Here is a 20,607-nt window from a genome sequence, read left to right as displayed (position 1 = left end):
ATCTTAAAGGTGAATTCAGTTTTCCCTTTAATAACATGTAAGAGGTTAGAGACATTATATTTCCTTCTCTTTCAATCAGACTTATCTCTTCAGTGCATAGCATTCTGCCTACAACACATTTACTCAAATGAAAGCATTTTATATGAAATACCAAAAATATAGAAACAAGAATCATTTATGATTTCAGACTTGGTCTGTTTTGATCAGATTAAACTAAAAAAATGTTTACAGTGTTTTGATAAGGAAAATCAGAAGCAAAACTATAAACAAGCCAAAAACTATTTCTGATTAAAAAACATGAGATATTAAGATGTGACATATGATAAAATTTAGAATATATCAAGAGATTTTCTCAAAGAGGCTTTATTTTCCCAATTCAATCAATGTCTGTGCAAGATAAGGCCAAAAACAGCATTCCAAGGGTGTTCTCAAGGCTACAGTGGTAAAGACCCCAAAGACTCCAACTCTTAGGAAATTATTGATGTAACCTCAATTGGGGAAGTAATGCACTTCAAGAATATCAATATTCTATAAATCCAAGAAAAGAGAAAGAGAAATAAATGTGGCTTCAGTAGAAGTAATGTGATTATAAAGCAACTAATAACAAAGGCCATCCTTTCTGCTAGGGAAAATGTATTCAAGGTGGTGAATTTGCCAATGCCAAGAGGATCTCATTGGTTATTTCCAGTTACACAGGTAGCCAGAGAAAGAGTCCGCAATGTATTTGAGATTTTTCTCCTTTCTCTTTCCCCTCTTCCCACCCAGGAAGGCTGTATGGAGATGTGTTGTCTAGCACAACAGCAGCTGGGCTGTAACCAACGAGAGAGATTCATGAAATGGAAAGCTACCACCTTAAGCTTAGTGGAATCAAAAACTGGAAACAATCTGGACCCCTGAAGTATTCCTGATCTATAAACCAGCTGTGAACACCACTGATCTAAAGGCTTCTTATTCATTAAACAATGGATGCCCTGTGGTATAAATCACTAGTTCTGAAAGCAAGGTACCTTGAGGTTTAAAGCCTGGTCCTTCTTGCTTCGACTATTACCTTCTGTTGCCTTCTTTTTGTCCAACTCTTTGAGATCTTCATTTGCTGTCATCCTTGCAAGTAACATACACTCCACAAAGTGATCTTGGTTGTAGTATTACCTCCTATCCCAGCAGGCCAACTGACTCTAAGTCACCTCTGAGAGCATACAGGAGATCTGAGTGCTGTTCATGCCATGAATGATTCAGGAATGCAAAATTTCATCTTCATTTTGTTCTGAGCCATAGGATTCACTTTGCTAGACTCTCCCCAGGTTCAGGAAGGAGATACTTTTGGGATTATCTCATTTTTAGAGTATTTAGAGTTCCTTATTTATCTAACAAACCAGAGATCCTACATTAGTGGTTCCCAACCTTGAGCAATTTCATCTCCCAAGTGTTACATCTGACAATGTCTGGAGGCACTTCTTCATTATCACAACTCTGGGGGGGGGAGGGGCGTTGGAGGTCTCCCCTGGCATCTAGTGCAGAGACCTGCCAAACACCCCCTACTGCAGTGGTAGGCAGCCCCTTTGAGATCTGCACAATCCCCTGCCCTTGATCATAGGCAGGATGCTTATATTTATATAGCATAAGGAATTTGTAAATATAATTAATATCCCTAATCAGCTGCCTTTGAGTTAAGAGAAAGGGAGAACATCTTCATTAACTGAGCTTTAAAAGAGAACAGAAGCAGCAACAGACCTTGTTCCTGCTGGTCCTGACAAAGCAACCAGTAATGGTGTGGACTGTCTGTGCAGGGGGCCTCTGGGAGCTGAGAGGCAGCTTTAACCAGCAAGAAAATAGAGACTTCACCTTCCAACCAAAAGAAAATGAATTCTGTCAACAATTTGATTTGGCTTGGAAGAGGACCCCAAGCCTCAGATGAGAATTGTCTCAATCAGCACCTTGACTTCAGGCTTCTGAGACCCTGAGCAAAGCACCCAGCAGGCAGCTTGTAGACTTCTGACCCACAGACACTGGGAGATAAAGAGCATTTTTGTGGTTTAAAGTTTTCAAATTTGTGGCAATTTTCTGTGTACCAATAGAAAATGAATCCCTATATCACAAGAAACCACCAGTCCAAAATGGCACCAGCGCCACTATTCAGAAACCACACAGTAGAGGGAGGGAAGTGCGATCATGTTTCTCTTTTCTCCATAGGAAGGGAAACTTCCAAGTAACTCACTTTCTTAGCCTGCACCCTACATTTGGTACCATTCTAGATCTTCTAACCATATAGCAAGGCATACACAGTGTGGAGAAAGGAGCAGGACACAGATATCCAGTAGCTTTGGAAAAGACTGGAATCTCCAGAGGAGGTAAGGCAATTGTGAGCCAGATTTGGAGGTCACAGGGGTCTAATGGGATTTAGGATTAAGTTTATCATATTAACAGAGAAAGCTATGAAGGCTTGTCTTCTTAGCCCTGTGATGTTATCAGAAAGAATCTATCTTCCTTTCTATGACTTTAGATTTGTGTGCAAGTATTGAAAATAACAGTCTTATTTTGTGATAAGAATAAGGGTGAAAACTGATACTTCCTGGCTACATCCCATGCAATGCTGTTGGAGTGGGCATTATTATGACAATTATTATTTTATGGATGAGGAAATTGAGGCTAACAGATGTTTGGTATTTCCAAGAGCTGCTCAGCTAATTATCAATCAGAAATTTAGACTTCAGTATGCCTCCTCCTGTAGTTTAGGAATCTTAGGATCCTCCATACCCTATCTACAGGTTTTTGTCATTTCCATAAATATTCCCTTATATCAAAATGCTGCACCCCAGTTACAATAGACCAGGAAGCTTAAAGAAAACATTGATCCCCGTCCTCTCCCTATTTATCCACCCACTATCCCAGAACCCCAAAGAATCTAATTTCAGTGCAGTATGTAACTCCAGGACTGAAAAGAGTTCTCTGATGAGTCTAATGCAGCCTAGGGTCTAGGGTTCAGGGCCATCACACTACAAATATAATTATTTATATTTAACCCTGACCACAACACACCCAAGTCCATTTGTTCTTTTGGCATTTGTTCAAGTCATTGCTCTTCCTATCAATAACTACATATTCACATTTGTCATCCTTAGGGGATTTTTTATTTTGTTTTTTTTTTGTCCTTTGCTTTTTCCCCCACTGGAAATATGACTGCAGCAAAGCAGCTAGCAAATTCCAGACAGAGCAGCCCTGAGAACTTCATTGGCAGACCAAACCCAATATCCCCTGTGGTACTTCTCACTCAAGCTGTTTAATCTCAATTACAAGGTAATGAACAAGGAGCAAACAATGAAAAGCAAGATTTCAACTTAACAGATGTGACTAGATCATGTTGAAATTCTGTCTGATAGCAGAACTCTTTATGTTCCTAAAGCATATTTATTCTCTGTTTCCTGCTGGGAACTTTTGAAGGACCTAGAGATAGGATTCAAGAAGATAAGAAAGCTCAGGGAGGGTCCAGTGCTGTGAGGTAGTAGGTAAAGCCTCCACCTGCAGTTGCCAGCATCCCATAAGGGTGCTGGTTCAAGCCCCAGTGACTCCTAGCTTTGGATTGGCCCAGCTCTGGCTATTAATGGCCATTTGGGAAGTGAACCAGCAGATGTAGACTTCTCTCTCTCTGCTTCTGCCTCTCTGAAACTCTTCCGTTTAAATAAATAAATCTTTAAAAAAAAAAGAATGCTCAGAGAAAATTAAAATGAACTGATCTCCCATAGTGTATCTAGGAAATATGAGGTGTCTGGGTTTTTTTTCCATTCATTATAATTATTTAATTTAGCCATATAAATGAATCATAGCACCCTTTGTTATTTCACAGATCAAAAGCAAAGCAAAATACATTTGTCCCAAATAACCAGTCACAAACATTATGTGTCATGGAATCATACTTCCTAAGCTGAGCCCATTGAGTGCTGAAATGAGAATGCCCACAGCAGCAGCCCACACTGTAATGAACCTGGAGTCCTGATGTGATCACAGCTCCAGCAAAGAGCCTGAGCACCACAGACCCACAAGGAGTCCATGCAGCCAGAACCTGGCCCGCTGGTGTCTAAGCCCTGTGCCCTGCTCTGGCTGCCCCTCTGGCCTGGGTGGTAAGTGTCGAGGGCCTTGAACATATGACCTTCCCTGGTGTCTGCAGCATCGTTTCCTATTTCTCTCAAGGTTTTGGGTGAAGACTAGTATCTACCAAGCACCCTGCAGGGAATAGGAAGATTTCAGAGGAGAAAAGGCAATGAAACAACTTTGTTCAAATATGTTTTACAAATTTAAAATGCAATTTCAGTTATGATTTCCATGGATATCCCATTAATCTCTTAATGTCTTTACTTTCGTGTTGGTTGCATAGATACTGTGAGTGCTAGGATTTAGGTAACAAGGTACAGTTTATCTCAGCTCTGCTGTTTTGAGCCTTGAGTTTTAGTTAGAGTCAATTGTTATTTTTACTATTACCATCAAGTCTCATTTTCCTCCAATTAGTCAGCATCAATCACTGGCTCAATGGAGACTTCCTGAATTGTAAAAGTAGACACTTTGAAAGTAATATGCATGGTAGAATTCAGAGTAAGGGAAACTAGTGGTAAGAGGAACTTATTGCAAACATGGATTCTATGTATGTACTAAGACACATGAATCTGTGAATATAATAATGTTGTACAAGCATGAAAAAGAAAAAGGTAAATGTAATGTCTGATCATTACATTTTTTCATAATGGGGATCTGTGACCCTCCTGGGTCATCTGCTGTGAAATCTTGCCAAATAATATCCCCCCAAAAAATAAAGTTTTTTCATAATTTTTAATATTTTGAATTATATAAGGAGAACAAATTTCATATATACAGATATAAGAGCATAATGTTACTTTCCATTCTACCCTCCCTCTTTCTCCCACCCTCCCTCCTCCTTCTTTTTTTTTTTTTTTTTTTTTTTTTTTTGACAGGCAGAGTGGACAGTGAGAGAGAGAGAGAGAGAGACAGAGAGAAAGGTCTTCCTTTGCTGTTGGTTCACCCTCCAATGGCTGCCACGGCCAGCGCGCTGCAGCCGGCACACCACGCTGATCCAATGGCAGGAGCCAGGAGCCAGGTGCTTTTCCTGGTCTCCCATGGGGTGCAGGGCCCAAGCACCTGGGCCATCCTCCACTGCACTCCCGGGCCACAGCAGAGAGCTGGCCTGGAAGAGGGGCAACCGGGACAGAATCCGGCGCCCCAACCGGGACTAGAACCCGGTATGCCGGCGCCGCTAGGCGGAGGATTAGCCTAGTGAGCCGCGGCGCCGGCCTCCTCCTTCTTTTCTTATTTTTCTGTTAATCTTTATAATGAAATACTTTCAATTTACTTTAAAATCACAAGCTTAACCCTCCACTAAGTAAAGAATTCAACAAGTAGCAGGTAGAAAAACCACTGTTCCTCAAGGACATAGACAACATAGCTGGTGTTGTAGTGTAACTGATAAAGCTACCACTTGTGATGCAGGCATCCCATATGTGTACCAGTTTGCGTCCTGGCTGTTCCATTTCTGATCCAGCTCTTTTTCCAGCCTGGAAAAAGCAGCAAAAGATGGTCCAAGTGTTTGGACCCTTGCACCCATATGGGAAACCCAGAAGATGCTCCTGACTCCTGACTTCAGCCTGTCCCAGCCCAGCCATTGTGGCCATTTGGAGAATGAACCAGTAGATGGAAGACCTCTCTTGCTGTCTCTTCTTCTCTCTCTCTGTAACTTCGCCCTTCAAATAAATGTTTAAAATGTATATACAAGGGTTATAAACAATAATAAAATCTCAAAATTTCAACTTAACTCTCACACATTACATTTTTCTCATAATTTTTAAAACAAGTCCAGTAGCATCTCTTTGAAAGCAACCTCACCTACACTCTAGTCCATGCACAGCTTCTAATCTATTTTGAACTAAACTGTTAAAGATTATCCACCTGAACTCACCTCATAGATGATGTATAGAAATTTTAAATGACTTATATCAAAGAGCTAATGATTGCTATGGTTAAGATTGAAAACTCAAATCTCAAGGCCAGTGTTGCTGCACTTTGGCTGAAGCCATTACCTGTGACGCCAGTGTCCCATATCAGCACCAGTTGGAGTCCCAACTGCCCTGCTTCTAATCCAGCTCCCTATCTAATGTGCCTGAGAAAGTAGCAGAAAATAGTCCAAACACTTGGGCCCCTGCTACCCACGTGGAAGACCTGGATGGATGGAGTTTCAGGCTCCTGGCTTCACACTGGTGTAACCCTCTCTTGCTGCCATTTGGGGGATGAGCCATCAGCTGGACAATTCTCTCTCTCTCTCTCTCTCTCTCTCTCTCTCTCTTGTCTTTCCTGCTCTCTATATCTTTTTGTCTTACAAATAAATAAATAAATCTTTAAAATTCCACAAATCTCCTGGAGGTGAGGTGGGGTGCATGTGAATACAGTAGAGGAGGAGAGAGAGAGAGATAGAGAGAGAGAGAGAGAGAGATGGTCTGGCCAGCAGTAAAATACTCCCAAAATTATTTTCTTATATTACAAAGAATTTCTCTTATCATTTCCACCTGACGATCTTGGGGAGATCTTCTAATTAGAGTGGTTGGCAAACACAGGACCTACTGAGGATAAGAGCCAGCCTCTGTATGAATTCTCATCCATCCAACTCTGCCTTTACCCTCTTCTCAAAGGTGGGTCTTTCCTTCTCAGAAAGCTCAGTCATTTGAGATTCCACTGGTATCCTCTCTTCAAATTTACATTTGGCAATTCCATACCCTGCATCCAGCCAAATCTAGTTCAAGAAAGCCACCCTGGAGTTTTTGTAAGCAAGTTCAAAATCACGCGTAATGGTTTGTGCATTTGTTTTTTTTTCCCTTAGAAACCACTAGAATAACCAACTACGAAGTAGACGCCAGCTGCTAAGTGTTGACATTCAGCAGTTAGCATGAGCAGTCATGGTTGATAATTCATCACATTACAAATACGTCTGACAGAAGCCCCAGGTGTCAAGAAGCACATGTCCTAGAGCCCTGGATGAAATGCTACTCAACAACACGGGAACATCTAGGGAGTGAGCTGTGCCAGAGAGTTAACCAGCAGTTCATTCCATCTCCTCAAATCCAGACATTCTAATGCTTCCCCTCTCACGAAACTCTCCTCAACTCACACCACTTCAGCCAGTCATGAAAATAAGATGTTTTCTCTTATTCACAAATCTATATTAATTTCTCACTTTCTTATTATTTTTATATTTTTTAAATTTAGTAGAGTAACAACAACTTCAGCCAAGAAACTTGAAGTTTAGTTTAAAAATATATAGCTGAGCTAGGAAAATCATTCTATTTAATAAAATGTAGATACTTTTTTCCCTACTAGAGACTTATCACGTACCTACTGTTTCTTCCCAAAAAAGTTAGCTGGTTTCCCACTTTGCAGCTATCTAGAAACATTAAAATAATGATTGAAGAGGTGAAATCTGATGAAGCAAGCACACTCAGAACAACTGGAAATCTGACACCAAGGGAGAAGAGAACAAAGTTTAAAAAGAGAATATGAGAATCAAAAGCATAATTCATTGAACCTTTTAGTGTCATGCCAAGTAACCCAATACTTTTCAGTAGCCCTAAAGGCACCAGATTTTATATAACACCAAATAATTTATGTATTTAATAATAGCCTAAATGAAGATGCTTGTCATGGCAGAATTCATTTAAAAATGTGAAATAAACTTATAATCCAACAAAGGAAGAACCATAAGTAAATTATAATGCAGAATCAAATATTTTGTAAGGATTAAGTGGTATAGAAAAGCAGTTTGTAAAACAAGTCATAAAAACATCCTGAAAAATGATAGAGCCATGTCCTGTATATTTGGTTCAGTAAGGCTTCTTAGTTTTATATAAGCAAATGATCTATTTCTGCTTTTGTCATCTGTGCTTTTTGGGTGACTATGGCTCACGATGATGTATTTATTCTGTATAAAGAATTGAAATAGAAGAGCCAGTAGGTCCCAAGCACAAAAAAAAAAGATATGGAAATGGAAAGGCTGGTTTCCTGGCATAGTTGACTTAATCTATGCACAGATAGAGGTGCAACTAAGTGATTTTATTAGAGGGATAAATTCACATCCCCACTGACTTCGAGTCTGGCCTGGAGAGCTTGCAGTGGTGGGACAATCCCTTGGGATTCTGAGGTACTCCCATCCCTGTGTTCTATAACAGGCTCCAGGACTCAAACTGAAAAAGGTGAAGTACCAACAAGCAGTCAGCTCTGGGAATGCCTCTGCTCTCTGCATGAATGGGCTAAGCTAATGGGGCTGAGAGTGGATCCCTTGGACTGAATGGATCTTCTGGACTGAGGGAGCCTTGCATCCTATGACTGAGAATTCTGGGATTGCGTGAAAGGCATGAGGTGTAGCTGGGTATCTGGGCAATCACAATGTCTGACTTCAGATGCTCACAGTTCCCTGATTGCCTGGAAGGAGTCATTGCAGAGGGTTTTATGCTCACAATGAGGACCACACAGCTCCCTTGGTTCATGCACCTGCGTGGGTTCTGGTTGTAGCCACTGTGGGCTAACTCTGGGCAATAATCATCTTGGAAAAAAGGAAGTAAGGTAGTGATGACACCAGCAGACATGATCATACTTCCCCTTTGCTGACAGTAGAGGAAATCTACCACATCCAACATGGGCATCAACCTGGACATCTGCCCCACAATTTAGCACTGACCAGTGTTCCCTGGCTCTATACAGCACACACCTCTGGATATCCACTGAAGCACACACTTCACTAAGCCATAGAGGCATGCTTCAAAGATAAAACACATCAAAGTAGAAAACCAACAGGTGTTTCCACAAATGCCTAAAAACAAATGCAGAAGTATAAAAAACAAGAACAAGGAAGACAACACAACTCCCCAAAAGAAACACAACAGCACTTCAATATTAGACTATGAAGATGAAAAGATTGATGAAATTCCTGAGACAGAATTCAAAAGATTAATAATAGGGTAATTCAGAAGCAGAGAGAACAAAATGCATGAATTAAAGAAATCTATACATGACTTCAAAAATTTTCCCATGGAATTGAAATTTTGAAGAGAAATCAAAATGAAGTATTAGAAATGAAGAATCCAATATGGCAAATAAAAATTACAGTGAAAATTCTTAATGACAGACTTGGTGAAGCAGAAGAAAGAATATATTAGCTAGAAGAGAAATCACTGGAAATATTTCAGACAAAAAAGAAAATTAGAAAACCTGAAAACCGTGTTAAAGACTTATGGAATACTATCAAATGACCAAATAAATGTGTCTTAGGAGTTCCTGAGGCATGGAAAAAGAGAATGGATTAGAAGGCTTATACAGGGGCCAGCACTGTGACATAGCAGGTAAACCCGCTGCCTGCAGTGCCAGCATCCCATATGGGCACCTGTACAAGTCTTGGCTGCTCCGCCAAGCAGTATAGGAAAGCAGTATAAGGTGGCCCAAGTCCTGGGGCCCTGCACCTGCATGGGAGACCTGGAAGAAGCTCCCGGCTCCTTGCATTGGGTCAGTGGAGCTCCAGCTGTTGCGGCCAACTGGGGAGTGAACCAGCGGATGGAAGACTTCTCTCTCTCTCTCTCTCTCTCTTCTCCTTCTCTCTGTGTAACTCTGACTTTGAAATAAATAAATAAATAAATCTTTATTTTAAAAAAGGCCTATACAGTAAAATATCAGCAAAATTCCCTAATTTGGAGAAAAAAGGGACGTTCAAGTACACAAGGCACATAGACCTCCTAATAGACATGATCAGAAGAGGTCTTCAACATGATGTTATGGTCAAACTTCCAACAGTAAAGCAAAAAGAAAAGATTCTAAAACATGCACAAGAAAAAGACCAGATTAACTTCAGAAGATCCCCAATTTGAATAGCAGCTGATTTCTCATCAGAAACCTCAAAGGTTAGGAGAAAATGAAGAAACATAGTCCAATTCCTAAAAAAACCTGTCAACCCAGAATACTATACCTACAAAGCTCTCATTTATAAATGAAGGTGAAATAAAGAATCAACAAAACAAATAGAAATTGAAACAATTTGTCACCACTGGCAAGCCTTACAAATGATTCTTCAGAATGTTCCACACACAGTAACTCATAATGGTAGTCATAACTATGAAAGAACGCGAAGGCAGAAAATCTCCTGGTAAAAGTACAAAGGAAACAATAGGAATATTTATGGAAAAATGATAGGCCAAGTCATTACTTATCAACGATAACCTTGAAGGCAAATGGCCTGAATTCCTCAATTAAAGGATACAGATTGTCTGAATGAATTAAAAAGCAAGACTCATTTATTTGCTGTCTACAAGAAACACACCCACCAACAAAAAGACACACAGAATGAAAGTGAAAAAACAGAAAAAGATATTCCATACTAATGGAAAGCAAAAAGGAGCATGTATAGCCATCCTAATATCAGAGAAAATAGACTTTAACACAAAAACTGTTAAAAGAGTCAAAGAAGTGCACTATGTAATGATTAAGAGATTAAATCAACAGGAAGTGACTATTGTAAATATATATTCACCCAACGCCAGGGTGCCTATCTATTTAAAATGAACATTAATGGATCTAAAGAGAGACATATACTCCAATGCAAAATAATGGAGGACTTCAACAACCTGCTTTTGGTGCTAACACTGTGGTATAGTGGGTAAAGTCACTACCTGAAGTGCCAGCATCCCAAATGGGTGCTGGTTCATGTCCTAACTATTCCACTTCTGATCCAGCTCCCTGTTAATGTGCCTGGGAAAGCAGCTCAAGATCAAATATTGCTCAAGTTCTTGGGCCCCTGCACCCATGTGGGGGACCTGGAAGAACCTCCAGCCTCCTGGCTTCAGATTGGCCCAGCTCCAGCCATTGCAGCCATTTGGGAAGTGAACCAGCAGATAGAAGACACTCTCTCTCTCTCACTCTCTCTTTCTTTCTCTCTCTCTCTCTCTCTCTCTCTCTGCCTCCCTGTAACTCTTCCTTTCAAATAAATAAATAAACCTTAATTTTAAAAAACTCGTTTTCATCAATGGACAGAACAAATAGACAGAAAATCAACAAAGCAGCAACAGAGCTAACCTATATTATGCACCAAATAGGCCTAACTGATATGTACAGAATATTTCAATCTACATTTGAAGAATACGCATTCTTCTCATCAGTGCATGGAATTTTCTCTAGGACAGACCATATGCTAGGCCATAAAACAAGTCTTAGAAAATTCAAAAAATTGGAGTCATACCACAAATCTTTTTTTTTTTTGATTTTCAGTATGCTTTTTAATTTAATATGAAGGCATTTATATTTAAATTTCCATATACAGATATAAAATTTACTTCAATGATCATTTAAAAAATCCATGTTCACATGCTTTCACACAGTTTTATTAGTTTGCTCTGTGTGAATACTCAATTTTATAATATTGAAGTTTCTGCTATGAATGGTTCTTTTGTTGTGGAGACTCCCATTAGTACAGGTTAAACATCCTTAATCCAAAAGTCTGAAATCAAAATGCTCCAAAATTTTATATGTTTGATCATGACACTCTAAATGTTGCAGATATCAGAGCATTTCAAATTTTAGATTTTCATTTTAGGAATGCTCAAAAAGTCTACACAAATATTCCCAAAGCCCCCAAAATTCCAAGATCTCAAACACTTCTGGTCCCAAACATTTTGGATAAGAGATATTCAACTTGGTGATTTTATGACCACACTGGAAAGAAGCTGGAAATTAACAACTTAAGAAATTATAGAAAATAAACCAACACATGGAGACTGAACAACACACTCCTGAATGAAAAGTGGGCCATAGAAGAAATAAAAAAGGAAATGAAAAATTTGTGGAAATTAATGAAGATGACAACACAACATGTCAAAACTTATGGGATACTGTAAAAGCAATGTTGGACGGGAAGTTTATAGGAATTAGTGCCTACATAAACAAATTGGAAAGGCATCATAAATGATATATCAAGGTACCTGAAAGTTCTAGAAAAACAACAAACCAAACCCAAAGTTAGTGGGAGGAAAGAAATAATTAAAATTGGAGATTACAGAAACTTTAAAAAACGAAAGAAGGGGAGAATAAAGGAGGTTGGCAGGAAAAGAGGGGAAGTGAGGGTGTAGGAATGGGACATCATGATATTCTCAGAATTGTGTCTACAAAGTTAATTGAGTTTGTTAAAAATTAATTTAAAAATAAAAATTTTGAGAATGGACAATTTGAAACCAAAAAAGAATACAATAAGTCAGTGAAATGAAGAGCTGCTTTTTTTTGAAAAAATAAACAAAATTGATACACTATTGGCCCAACTAACCAAAATAAAGAGGGGAAAGGCCCAAATTAATAAAACAAGACATGAAAAAGGAGAGGAAACAAGGGACACCTAGAAATAAGAAGAATCATCAGGATTTACAGCAAACAGTTATATGCCAACAAATTGGAAAATGTAGAAGAAACAGAGACTTCTGGGCACATAGATTCTACCAAAATTGAGTCATAAAGACATAGAAAACCTAAACAGATCAATAACCAAGATGTAAATTGAATCCATAATAAAGACCCCCCTACCCCCACCAACAAAGAAAAGCTCAGGACCAAATGGCCTAACTACTGAATTCTACCAAACTTTTAAATAACTAATTCCACTTCTTCTCAAAGTATTCAGCACCATTACAAGAGAGGGAATCCTCCCAAACTCTTTCATTAACACAAGCACCACCATAATTCCAAAACCAGAAAAAGTTACAACAAAGAAAGAGAACTGTAGACCAATATCCCTGATGAACACAGATGCAAAAATCCTCAACAAAATACTAGCTAATCGAATCCAAAAAAAAAAAAAAAAAAACATTAGAAATATCATTCACCCTGACCAAGTGGAATTTATCCCTGGTATGCAGGGATGGTCAACATAGGCAAATCAATAAATGTAATACATCACATTAAGAAATTAAAAAATAAAAACTAAATGATCTTATCAGTAGATACAGAAAATTCATCTGATAAAATGCAACATCTTTTTTATTATAAAAACCTTAAGCAAATTGCGTATAGAAGGAACATCCCTCAACTCAGCCAAGGTCATATATGACAAACCCACTGCCAGCATCATGTTGAATGGGGAAAAGTTATAAGCATGTCCACTAATATCCAGAAGCAGACAAGAATGTCCATTGTCAATTAAATATAGCTTTTTATTTTTATTATTTTTAAATATTTATTTATTTGAAAGGCACAGTTACAGAGAGGCAGAGGCAGAGAGAGAGAGAGAGAGAGAAAGAGAGAGGTCTTCCATCTGCTGGTTCACTCCCCAGAGGGCCACAACAGCCAGAGCTGGGTCAGTCCAAAGCCAGGAGCCAGGACTTTTTTCTGGGTCTCCCACACGGGTGCAGGGGCCCAAGGACTTAAGCCATCTTCTACTGCCTTCCCAGGCCTAAGCAGAGAATTGGATCAGAACTGGAGCAGTTGGGACTCAAACTGGCACCCATATGGGATGCTGGCACTAAAAGTAGCGGCTTTCCCCACTAAGTCTCGGCGCCAGCCCCTCAATATGGTGTTGGAAGTTTTAGCCAGAGCCAACAGGCAAGAAAAAGGAATCAAATGTATATAAACTGGAAAGGAGAGAGTCAAATTATCTTTGTTTACAGATGACATAATTCTATATATAAGAGAGTCAAAAGACTCCACTAAGAGTCTCCTGGAACTCATTAGAGAGTTCGGTAAAGTTGCAGGATACAAAATCAGCACAAAAAACTAATAACCTTTGTATAGACAGACATTGCCATGGCTGAGAAAGAACTTGCAAGATTAGTGCTATTCAAAGTAGCAACAAAAAAATTTAAATACCTTGGAATACAATTAACCAAGGATGTGAAAGATCTCTACAATGAAAACTACAAAACATTAAAGAAGACATAAAAAATGAAAAATCTTCTATGTTCTTGGATTGGTAGAATAAATATCATCAAAATGTCCATACTGTCCAGTACAGTTTACAGATCTTTACAGATCCAATGCAATCTCAATCAAAATACCAATGATATTCTCAAATCTAGAAAAAATGATGCTAAAGTTCATATGGAAACACAAGAGATCCCTGAACAGCTAAAGCAACCTTAAACAACAAAAGCAAAGCTGGAGACAACACAATACAAGACTTCAAGACATACTACAGGGCAGTTTTAATCAAAACAGCCTGGTACTGGCAGGAAATTGACATGTATAACAATGAAACAGAATAGACACCCCAGAAATGAATCCATGAATCTACAACCAACTAATCTTTGACAAACTAAGATCAATACCTGGAGAAAGAACAATCCCTTCAATAAATGGTACAGGGAAAATTGGATCTCTGCATTGCAGAAGTTTGAAACAAGACCACTATACTTACATGTTACACAAAAATCAACGCAAAATGAATCAAGGATCTAAATCTACAAATTGATACCATCAAATTAATAGAGGAAAACATTGGATAAACTCTGTAAGACATTGGCATAGGTAAAGACTTCTTGGGAAAGGCCCCAGCAACACAAGCAATAAAGGCAAAAATAGACAAATAGGATTACATCAAGCTGAGAAGATACTGCACTACAAACGAAAAACTCAGAAAAGTGAAGAGACAACTGACAGAATGAGAGAAGATATTTGCAAAATATTCAGCTAAGAAAGCATTAATACTTAGTATCCATAAAGAGCTCCGGAAACGCAACAACAAAACAAATAATCCAGTTAAGAAATGGGCAAAGGACTTGAACAGGCTGACCCCTGTTTACTGCAGATCAATAATAATAGCTACATATGGAATCAACCAAAATGTCCATCAACTGATGACTCCACAAAGAAAATGTGGTATATATACATTACAGAATGCTATTCAGCCATAAAAAAGAATGAAATCATGTGGTTTGCAGTGAAATGGATGCAACTGGAAACCATTATGCTTAGTGAAATAAGCCAGTCTCAAAAAGACATATATTGTATATTTTCTCTGGTATGTGGCAGTTAATAGAGAATACAAAAAATGTATAGGAATGAAATAGACATTTTGGAATATCTTTGTCATTTTTAACCCTTGTTTATACCACTGTGAAACTGTGGTCTTCCTTCTTTTACTTGTAGAACACTGTGATTAGTGGTGAATTAAGCCTGTGAATATGGAGTGGATTAAAGGAGGGGTGCGAGTGGGAGGGAAATTATGGGGGGGGAGGAGCCATTGTATTCCATAAACTGTAATTTGGAAATTTATATTTACTAAATAAAAAAAGGAGAAAAAAATAAAGTTATACCTTTGCAAAAACTGATGACGACAGAGGGAGCGAGGAGGTTTGGGGGAAATAGGGGAGTGAGGGAAGTGTGGTTGTTTCCTTGGAACTGTACCTATGAAATGCATGAAATATGTTCTCTTTATATTAATAAAAATTTTAAGACCAACAAAAGCTGTACTTTGGAAATTTATATTCATTAAATAAAAGTTAAAAAAAAATAAAAAAAATCTATGTACATAGGTTGAAACATACCCCCCAAAATGTTCAAGTATTATGTGCTAATTCAAAAAAAAAAGATTAAGAAACAACCCACATGCCACCAGTCAGCTCTTAATGCAATTTTAAGATTTTCCATCACTAAATTTTTCTTCTCTGAACTCTAAATTACAGAAGCCATAGAGATAATTAAAATTATAAATTTACATTAATTTCTTATAAATGTTTCATTCTGTTGTTCTCTTCTTTCTATTGCCTGAACAAAGATTCCATAAATGTCTAGCCTTTGCAGAGTATTTTCAGTCATTGTGGGATGGCTCCAACCCTCTTCCCATCACAGCCTCTGGCCACATCCCATTCATTTTCAACTTGAACTTCAGACACTGCTTCTCTGCAAAATGCTTCCTGCAGCCCCACAGCAGCCTCAACTGCTTCCTCCACTACAATTTATGTAAACCTCATGTCAGCCTCATTACTGTCTGCCTGTGGATAGTCCCCTTGGGAGTAGAGAGCTTATCTTTTTATGTCTAACTCATGGATTTCAAGCATCCAGTAAGCTCTCAATATTTTTCAATGAATTAATGAATAAATGAAGGAATGTAATTTACATGAGACACAGTGTCCCTAAGACTAAAGTCGCAATTTCACTGTTCAGCTTTATTTCCTTAACAGCAGTCTTCACCCTTGAGCAGTCTCACACTCTCATGTTTTTATGAGACAAGACAGATTTCCTACGGAATGGTTCTGTCTCTCCTTCATCACTACTGGAAGAACGCACTGCTCCTGGGAACTGCTGGAGGCACACTCTGAGTTTAAATGACAACACGTTTTCTTGGAGTTGAAACATCTATTATCCTAGGCTTTCTATGGCTGTCTAAACATTTACACTCAATTGCTGGTGTCTGCTTATCCATTTCCTATTGCATTCCTTTGTACAGAAGGAAAAATCATCACTTTTTTTAAAATCTTTCTCCTTCCTGGAGGTGAGAAGCTTGTCTATCTCACAGATGTAAGGTGGTGTGAAATCAAAATGAGACTCTAGATTTCTGTTTGATAAGTTAAAAGAACTTTCCACAGTATTTTACTTAGAGAAGGCAATCTCCAACTTTCTATGCAAAGTGCATTTTTTCCAAAGCAGTCATTGATTCTAAGGTTAATGCCTTAACCCAAAAGCCGGCTGATAAACAGAAGTCAAGTTATCAGCTCATAGTCCCTGCTACCTGGGGCTATGATATATGGACCAGCAATAGTGGCATTTCCTATTACCACAAAAAATGCAGAATTTGAGACCCCAGCCTGCAACTCTTCAATCAGAGCTAAGCTTTCCCAAGATGCCCAAGTGGGGGATGGTGCTGTAGTACAGCTGCTAAAGCTGCCACCTGCAATGCCAGCATCCCATATGGGCCCCAGTTCGAATCTCAGCTGCTCCACTTCAGATCTAGATCGCTGACGACGTGCCTGGGAAAACAATTTAAGACGGCCCAAGTGCTTGGGACCATGCACCTGTGTGAAGCTCCTCACCCCTGGCCCTACCCTTGCTGTTGCAGCCTTTTGGGGAGTGAATCTGCTGAAATATCTCTCTCTCTCTCTCCCCCCCCCCCTCTCTCTCTCTCCTTCTCTCTCTGTAACTCTGCCACAGCTTCCCTCAAACCTCTGATCAGTGTACATTATTTTTAAATACAGGGTACTTCCAATAGGTCATGGAAAATGAGATTAAGAGGCAAGTATAGTTTGGTGCAAAAATCTGGAAATCCAAATTTTTTATCATATGCACTTCCCCTGAAAGCTTTGAAGATCCTTCATATTGCATGAATTTCAAAATATTTTGCATAAAAATGAACTTAGTTTTCAATTCCATTTCCCACAAACTTATTGAACTACCATTATATAAGCATCTGCTATTTTCGTCCCCTTTCAGACCATGATGTCAGAACTGATTTTCTCTTTTATGGTGTGCATCTACTAGGAAATTTTTATGTGAAGTAAACACAGACAAGCACACACATACATGCACACACATGTGCACCTACACACGCATGCTCAGTGACTCCAGGGGACTTATTATCCCGAGTAACAAGAGACCTTGAGGAGAAGAGGTTGTAGGACTAAGTATGCAACCCAGTGAGCTCAGCAACACACAGGTTCCTTCTCTCTTTCCTCTCAACCACCCTTGATATGGGCTTCTCAGGTTAATTCCCTCAGGTTATCATGATGGCTGCCACTGTGCTAAATGCTATGCAGCAATAAAAACACCTTCAACAAAAAAAAGTAAGTTTCTTCAAGACTAATTTTAAGATTTAGAAAGAGTTAAATATAGGACATTTGAGCAAATTAAATGTTTTTTGGGGTCACAGCAATGGGGTGAAGTGCACTTAATGTAATTAAAACACAAAGTTATGATTTGGGATTTTAAAGAATTTGGGACATGGTGCAAAGCTGTTCGCAGATTCAGTTACTCGGAATTTAGAGCTCCATTTTGATTATCCACAGAGTCTGTTTTTTAAGACAACTTGGTTTTGGACATCAGCTCAAAATTTCACTTTGAAGAGGGCTAGGATAACAGTCCACATTGTCCTCGTTAAAGGAACTGATCCTTCAGTTTGTCTAAATTATCAAGGAATGTGGTGGTTAAGTGAATTCCTTTTGCTCTTCACACTGGTAAGATAAATGCACACTTTTTCATTGTTTGTCTTCATAAATATTATAATGCAACAATTGAGCATTTAAAACCTGAAGGATGTTAATGTGCTGGTAAATTATTTTTAGCAAATTAAAACAGGTGAGGAAGACATAGAAAGGGGTCGGTGTGTGGTTAAAATGCTGCTGGGACACACAAATCCCCTATCACAGTTCGGGGTCCGAGTCCTGGCTGTGCTTCCAATGCCAGCGTCCTGCTAATGTGCACCCCTGGGAAGGAACAGGGTAACAGCTCAAGCTGATGGGCCCCTGCCACCCATGGGGAGGTCTGGATGGGGTTCCTGGCCCCTGGCTTCTGCCTGGCCCATCCCTGGCTGTTGCAGTTATTTGGAGAATGAACCAGCAGATGGAAGATCTCTGCCTTTCTCTGTCTCTCTGCCTTTCAAATAAATAAAAAAATTTAAAAAGGACATGTAGATATAATTCACTGAAAAGGAAAGAAGCATTTAAAATGGTTTTTATTTCAGTTAGGAATTAAACGAAAATTGGATGAGTTTTTAACATATCAAAACAGTTAGGAGTTTTTAAAAATGATAATACTCGCCGGCGCCGCAGCTCACTAGGCTAATCCTCCGCCTTGCGGCGCCGGCACACCAGGTTCTAGTCCCGGTCGGGGCGCCAGATTCTGTCCCGGTTGCCCCTCTTCCAGGCCAGCTCTCTGCTGTGGCCAGGGAGTACAGTGGAGGATGGCCCAAGTGCTTGGGCCCTGCATCCCATGGGAGACCAGGAGAAGCACCTGGCTCCTGCCGTCGGATCAGCGTGGTGCGCCGGCTGCAGCGCGCCGGCCGTGGCGGCCATTGGAGGGTGAACCAACGGCAAAGGAAGACCTTTCTCTCTGTCTCTCTCTCTCTCACCATCCACTCTGCCTGTCAAAAAAAGAAATAATAATAATAATACTCACCTCCCTCTGCTTCACAGAAGTACAACTCAGCAAAACTTTTCTGGAAAATTGTCAGGTGACAAGTACGGGGCCCACTGAGAGCCCCAATGTTGATCTAAAGACCGTTTAGGCCGTTAACTTTAACCCCACCATGAGCCAGCTCCTTCTTTTGTTGACTCTCGTATGCACATAAACAAGTCTCTTTTTCTTTCCTGTTGATATGTATTTATCAGTTTAATTCACAGACCTCAGGAACTGAGCCTAACAGGATAGGAAAAGAAAAAAGTGTTTTCTTCCTCCCCTACATATCGAGTAAGAGGCTTAAAAGAATTCACATACTTCAATCCCAGACAACTCGAATTACAAAATCTAGGGAAATAATCAGAAGTCAGAAAAAATATTTATGTATGGGATTTCATGGGGAAATATTAGGGAAAATAGAAGGAAAATAAAGGAAACAGTCATTGCTGTGGCATAAGGTTAAGTTTCTGCCTGCAGTGCCAGCATCCCATATAAGCACTGGTAAAAAAAAAAAAAAAAAAAAAATTAGAAAGGCAAAGTAAGAGAAAGAGATCTTCCATCTGCTGTTTCACTCCCCAAATGACCACTACAGCCAGGGATAGGCAGACAAAAGCCAGGAGCCTGGAATCGCATCAGGGTCTCCCATATGGATGACAGGGGCCCAAGTACTTGAGCCGTCCTCTTCCTCTGCTGCTTTCCCAGGCATATCAGCAGGGAGCTGTTTCTGAAGCAGAGCAGCCAGCACTCACTGGGATGTCACTGTAACAAGAAGTAGCTTAACCCACAACACCACAACAAGGGCCCAGGGACTATCTATTAAGGATAGAGAAGAGGCTGGTACCGTGGTGTAGTAGTTTAAGCCTCCGCCTACACCACAGGCATCTCATATGGGCACCAGTTCATGTCCTGGTTTCTCCTCTTCCAATCTAGCTCTCTACTAATAGCCTGGGAAGGCAGTGGAAGATGGCCCCAGTGCTTGGGCCCCTGAACCCATATGGGAGACCTGGAGGAAACTCCTGGTTCCTAGCCTCAGATCAGCCCAACTCCAGCCATTGTGGTCATTTGGGGAGTTCTGTGGCCATTGGGTCATTTGGAAACCCAACTGATGGAAGACCTCTCTGTCTGTCTCTCCCTCTCTTTAACTGTAACTCTGCCTCTCTAATAAATAAATAAATCTTTTAAAAACTGAAGAAAACATTTTGCAGAATCTCTTCCACAATCTGATCCCTTATTTCTTTTGGCCAGAAATGTCACATGATACTACCTAAAGCAATCAAGGGTTACAGAGTCTCCTTGACTTGCAGCCCAACCATTGCTCATTGTCTGTGGCTGATTCTAATGTCTGCTCCCCTGAGGCACATAAAGAGTGGGAAGTTGTATAAAACTTTATGATTCACAAGAAATAATGTGGACAGGAGATGGGGATGGAAGAAGTGTAGGTAGTGTCAGGATTCCTAAAAATAATAATTCCAAACATAGGCCAATAAACAA

At 39.6% G+C, this 20,607-nt stretch overlaps 1 long non-coding RNA gene across 1 annotated transcript in view; it reads right to left on the bottom strand.

Annotated features, from left to right (window-relative positions):
• The window catches only part of LOC127482995 (uncharacterized), a 54,427-nt gene extending 35,049 nt beyond the window's left edge, over positions 1-19,378 (bottom strand). Inside the window, exon 1 of the long non-coding RNA XR_007908991.2 lies at positions 19,117-19,378. This is a non-coding gene — a long non-coding RNA (uncharacterized lncRNA). The remainder of the gene's footprint in view (positions 1-19,116) is intronic.
• Positions 19,379-20,607: the final 1,229 nt, after the last annotated feature.

This window comes from Oryctolagus cuniculus, chromosome 4 (assembly GCF_964237555.1).
Source record: "Oryctolagus cuniculus chromosome 4, mOryCun1.1, whole genome shotgun sequence".
In the NCBI taxonomy this organism is placed as follows: Eukaryota; Metazoa; Chordata; class Mammalia; order Lagomorpha; family Leporidae; genus Oryctolagus; species Oryctolagus cuniculus.
This window is presented reverse-complemented; position numbering and strand designations above follow the sequence as displayed.